Consider the following 6,000-nt stretch of genomic DNA (forward strand, 5'->3'; position numbering starts at 1 on the left):
GCTGGATTTGAACTCAGAAGAGGAGTCTTCTTGACTCCAGGGCCAATGCACCGTCTAGCTGACCTACGTTTGAAGCCCTTCTCTTCCTCTCCCTCCCCATGTGACCTAGGGCAGACTATTCTTCTCTGTCTCAGTTTCCTAAATGGTAAAATCAGGGGGCTGGACAAGCTGCCCTCCAGCTCTAAGTCTATGGTCCTACGAACAAGCATTTCTTCATTCTTTGGGAAGAGAAGAAAGGGAAACAGTGTCCGGGTATGGGTCTGTTCTCCCCCCACTGCTTGCACAGAGACCTTTCTGAAGTCTTCTCTCCCCAGGGCTTTACACAAAGCAGGAGTTTAATCCCTGTTTGTGGAATGAGTTTGATTTGACTTCAAGGACCGAAGAGAGGGAGGAGGGGAGAGAAGCTTTTCAGGACCACAGATTTAGAGCTAGAAGGCACCCCAGAGATCATCCACTGCACCTCTCCCCGTTTTACAGATGAGGACCAGTGGAGTCTCAGATTTTGAACTGGAAAAGCCTCAGAGGTTGCCTCGTCCTAACCTCTCATTTAACACCAGAAGAAACTTAGTCCTAGAGGGGTTAAAAGATGGCTAGCATATGGAAAAGTCAGGATTTGAATCCAGGCCCTGTGACCCCAGATCCAACGAGTTCTCCCCCTAATGCTGGAACCTGTCTCCTTGTCCAGGATTATCCCTGAAATCACTTATTAAAGCGACACATGGTCCTCCGACCCAGTGCCTGAAGGCAGAGATGTGGCTCTAGGCAGGCTTGGGGTGGGGCTCTCACCTCCCCTTAGGCTTCCCTGCCCTCAGGAGCTCATCTGGGAACCCTTGAAGCATCTCCCTGAGATCTGGCCCATGACCTAAGTCACCCTCTGTCCCTCTTGCAGCTCCCCTTAGCTTAGAATCATGAGCTGAATTATAGAGAGAGAAGGAGCAGATCCAGCAGAGAGGCAGAGGGCAAACAAGGCCAGGTTTGGTGTCAAAGGGCCTGGGTTTGAGTGCACAAGTTGCTGGCAGAAGGAGAGGACTTTTGGCCTTCCTCACCCATATTCCTGCCCCCAAATGGGGCAATGTCTCTGTCTGTCACAGGGCAGGCGTAGCCCTTGCTCACAAACAATTCATACGCATTTGTTAAGAGCCAGGCACATAGAGACCAAACTGAAGACGATCCTTGCCTTCTACTGGGGGAGAGAGCCTGCACATATATACCAAATATTATTACTCATGGCCCAATGGATAGAATGTTACCTTGAGTCACAAAGACCCGGGTTCAGATGACACCTATGAGCTTGTGAACTCGGGCTGGGATCACTTGACCCTAGTGCTCCAGGCAACGCGCAGAAATCACTGGGGACAGGGGCCGTGTCTTCCTCGTCACCATCAGCAGCGATTGCTGACAGGTAAGGGGAAGGGAGGCTCAGGAGCCCCGGAAGGGGCAGCTTCCTCAAGACCGCCAGTTCAGACCAGACCTCAGAGCCATTATCTGGGCAACAAGTGCAGACGTGCCAGCCTAGGCACATCAGCAAGGCCCCCTAGGGCGAGGCAGGACGTACCAAGTCAGAACAGCACCACTGCCTTGACCACTATCTTCCCGAAGACTGAGGTGGAGACAGCCTAGGACCCTGAGCATGGCTTCTAGCCCAGTGTCCTCAGCGCCAGCCTGGGAGGCAGCCCCCTGGAGATGCAGCCTGGCTACAGTTCCCGGAGTGTCCACAGTTACTGAAGACGCAGAAAGAAAAGCCTGGCTGCCAAAGCCCTTGGACCTGTCCTGTCTCAACGTCTAAAACGGATATGATTTTATCAGTGGAAATGACATTAGAGAAGAGGCCTGACTACTAACCCAGAATCATGAGACTTTTCCATCTGACTGGCCGATGAAATCTCCCCTATTAGAAGGGGAGCTCCTTGAGGGCAGGGATTGATTTTTATTTTTTAAATTTGTAATATGCTGCCCTTCCAATAGATTAGCGCCTGGCACACAGTAGGCAGGTACCCTGGTCCCTAGGGGGCGCCATAGTGCACAGAGATTTGCACCTGGAGTCAGGAAGACCTAAGTTCAAATCCAGCCTCAGATACTTACTAGATGTGTGACCCTGGGCCAGTCACTTCACCCTGTTTGCCTCAGTTGCCTCATCTGTAAAATGAGCAGGAGAAGAAAATGACAAACCACTGCAGTATCTTTGCCAAGAAAACCCCAAATGGGGTCCCAGAGAATCGGACATGACCTAGAAATGACTGAACAACAACAATACAGTAGGTGCTTAATGAGTGCTTGTGGAATGAATGAATTCCTGGCAAGTGATTTCATTTCTCCAAACCCTAATTCCCTCATGGCAGCAGTAATCCCTGCCTGGCTTCTTTCCCAGGGCTGGTTCTTGGAGACTCCTCTGCAAGATCCTGTCTACACCTAAGTCTTCCTTATTACAGACTGGCACCAGGCTGAAGGTTGTCTAATAATATAACAAGGGCTTTAAATGACAAGGAAAGGCGCAGGAGCCTTTCCTGACCCTGGGCTGCTTGGCAGAGTGGGCTTGGGAGTTAAGAGACCCTGAACAAAGCATTTTGCTGCCCTGGGGCTTAGTTTTTCCATCTGTAAAGTGGGGTTAATAATATTTGTCTTATTACTAGTTACCTCACTGGGTTGCTTCCCTCCCCTCTCCCCCTCATCTCCTAGCTCCTCCATCCCTGGCTCTGACACCCCCCAACCCCCACCCCTGCCCCTTTCCTTACCAATAAGGCCGTGAAGAGCAATACTGACAGCCAAGGTAAATAGGGGCACATTCATCCAACAAACATTTATTTCAGAGCTTCCTTTGTGTGCAGTTCTGGGTATACAAAGTACTTCAAAACCCACTCAGGCCAGGTGAGCAGCACTAACGTACCCTTGAGTCAACTCTTAAAGACAGATTGTGCCATGGGGGCAGGGTGGATATTGGGGAGGAATCCAAACCTAGGAGCACAAAGCCTTGTGGTGATGACCCTGAGAGCAAGCAGCCTCTCTCAGGAGAGGGAACAGGATGGGCAACGGGGAAGGAGTTTACCCTGGGCAACTTTGTCAGTGAAGAGAAGGGGGTAGGGATGGTGAGGACAAACGTCACCCTGGTTGTGTTTTAAAAACTTAGTTGTAGTTCTTCAGCAAGCCCTCTCAATTTGTCAGCACCCTAGGGCAAAGCACAGTTGTCCTAGTTCCAGTTCTGATGACCAATTCCAAGGCGCCTCTGAATTTGCCTCATTCATTGCCTTCTTGCCTTAAAATCAGTACAACAGAAAGTCATCTCCAAACAGCAGTTCAGAAAATGGTCATTTCCCGTTGTGGGGTTTAAGTCCCTGTAGTGGCTGCCTTCGTCTATTTAAACAGCGACTCTCTCCAAGTGGACAAATGCATCAGTCTTGTCCTCACCTTTTTAGGTCCTGCATAGGGAGTGCGAACGCCTAGCTCAGCCCTGGGCATTCTAGGAATTGTTCCACTCATGTTTCATAGAGCCCTGGCTCCTTACCCTATTCCAGGGGCTCCCAGGGAGTCTGCTACCACTTTCCTTGGAGGGATTGGAGGGTGGGTGGAGTGGAGAGAAGGCTCAGCACCACCTGAACAAAAGCCCTGGGCCCAACAGCTCTGTGCTGCACCTCTCAGAGTGAGTAGGCCCCCTTTGCCTGCACTGGTGAATCAAATGGACCCATCTTCCAGTCCAGGGCTGACTTTTCCAAGCACTCCACCATGAAGCTTCTATGCCAGACAGCTCCTCCCTTTCTTCACTTGCTCTCCCTTCCTTCCCAGCTCTCAGGCAGCAGATCCCACCAGTCATCATGTCAGCTGTAGCTAAGACTCCCTGCCATTGACCATGGCATTCATTCTGACTTCCTGCTCCTTTGGAAGAAAGGAAGGAAGGAAGGATGAAGGGAGGGATAAAGAAAGGAAGAAGAAAAAGATCGAAAGAAAAGAGTCATAGATCTGGAGGTGGAAGAGACCTTAGAGAACACATAGTTCAATCCACTCATTTTACAATTGAGGAAACTGAGGGCAAGAGTGGCTAAGGGTCCAGCCAGGGTCCCGCAGCTAGTAAGAAAAGTCTCAGAACAAGCGTATGGAACTACACTGGTCTTGTGACTTCTAGTTCCCTGGTGGTGTACTGAATAATAGAGGGAGAAAGAAGGAAGAAAGGGAAGGAAGAGAGAAAGGAAATGAGAGAAGAGGAAAAGGATGTCATAAACAAGAAAAAAAGAAAGAATGGAGAAAGAAAGGAAGGACAGGAAGGAGGGAGAAAAGATAGGAGAAGGAGGAGAGAAGAGAAAAGAAAAAAGAAAGGAAGAAAGGAGAATAGTGGAAGGAAAGCAGGAAGAGACGGAAGACAGAGAAAGAAAAAAATCAGGAAAAAGGAAGGAATTATGGGAAAAATGGACGGAGAGAGAGGAAAGAAAAATACGAAAACCTGATTAGTGAGAAAGGAAGAAAAGGGAGGTAGGAAATAGGAGAAAGAGGGGAAAAGGAAAAAACAAAAGAATGAAAGAAGAAAGAAAAATAAAAGGGGGGGGGGGAAGAAAAAGGGACCGGAGAGAAAAAAAGATCAAAAGAAAGACAGGAAAAGAGGAAAGGAAGGGAAGTAGAGAAGAAAGAGAAAAAGGAAGGCGGGCCAAGGCAGCAGCTGGGCGCCCCGGGAAGCGGCCCCGCCAGCTCCGGGTGAAGGAACGCGGAGCCCTTTACCTCACCTCAGGCTCCACAGCGAGCCCACCAGGCGGCTCCCCCTCTCTCTGCTCTCCACGGGCTCCCCTTTCGCCGGCGCACGCACCCACGGGCCAGGTACCCAGGCTGTGTCCGGCGCTCCCGCGTCTGCTCTGGCCTCCCTCAACGCCACCTCCCATTCCAGGGTGCCAGGATAGAGGGAGGCACCCAGGGCACAGCAAGGGGGCGGCCGCTGGCCCTCCCCTAGGGCCTGACACCCGGAAAGAAAGAAAGAGCTGAGCGCAAGCAGACGGAGCCAAGTCACCTGCTGGTAACTGCAAAGGGCTGCGAGCCAGGGCGGGGCGTCTCTGGCTCTCGGGTTTTAGCCGTGTCTGTGTCTCTCCCTGGATCTCTTTGTCCCCATCTCCGCCCTTTTCCTTCTCTCTCGATCATGCTCTGACACTGTCTCCCCCTCCCCATCTCTCTGTCTCTTTCTCTGATACTGGGTTTCTCTCTCATTTTCTCTCTGTGTCCCTCTTTGGGTCTGTTTTTTTTAAAAATTATTTTTATTTTTACCTCTCTTATTCTCTGTCTTGGTTCCTCTCTCAGGCCCTGGCTTAGGAAAAGGTCCCACTTGCCTCGAGGGCTCAGAGGATGTGCCCAATGGGTGTGATCTCCTAGAGCTCCGAGGTGACGTGTGCAGCCCAGGCACATGCTTAGAGATCATGCCCCTTCCCGTCAGGGAGCAGAGCTTTACAAAGCTGGGGTCCAGCAGGAGGAAACGATCATTGAACAGGCAGTAAGTAGCAGAGGAGACACTTGAACACAGGACTTTGAACTCTTTCCGCTGAGCCTTCCCCGCTCTCCTTCGCCTTAGTGCCTTCTCTTTGACATCAGCTCCAATTTTCCCCGCATCCATCTTGCTTGTTCACAGTCATCTGCACGCTCTCTCCCCCATTAGAATGTGAACCCCTTGAGGGCAGTGACCATGTTTCTGCCTCCCTTTTTATGACCAGCCTTTAGCCGGGTCTCTGGCGCACAGCCGGTGTTTAACTCAATGACCAGACTTGAATCATGCTGGTCCTCGTTAGTCCCTGTTAATACTGTAGTAGATGAAGATCCCAGGCTTAGGACTTCCGGGGGAAGAAGCCTATGAGGATCCCCAAAGGTTTGCCCAGTTCTTCACGTTAGGGGCATGGAGTGCGGTGACCTCCACCAGGATCCCTGGGAACTGCCTCTGGCTCCCTCCGGTGGTTGGGGCTATGGCGCAGGTGGGGTCCTTGTTGCCGTCGGTGGCCAATTGTGCATGACTCCGGGAAAAACTTCTCTGTTCAGCTTAAT

General features: G+C 51.1%; 1 protein-coding gene across 1 annotated transcript in view; it reads right to left on the minus strand.

Annotated features, from left to right (window-relative positions):
• Window positions 1-4,749, minus strand: part of MLPH (melanophilin) — a gene marked incomplete at its 3' end in the record, with an annotated part of 58,855 nt that extends 54,106 nt beyond the window's left edge. Inside the window, 1 exon segment of the mRNA XM_036768050.1 lies at window positions 4,707-4,749.
• Window positions 4,750-6,000: the final 1,251 nt, after the last annotated feature.

Source organism: Trichosurus vulpecula, chromosome 7 (genome assembly GCF_011100635.1).
Source record: "Trichosurus vulpecula isolate mTriVul1 chromosome 7, mTriVul1.pri, whole genome shotgun sequence".
NCBI lineage: Eukaryota > Metazoa > Chordata > Mammalia > Diprotodontia > Phalangeridae > Trichosurus > Trichosurus vulpecula.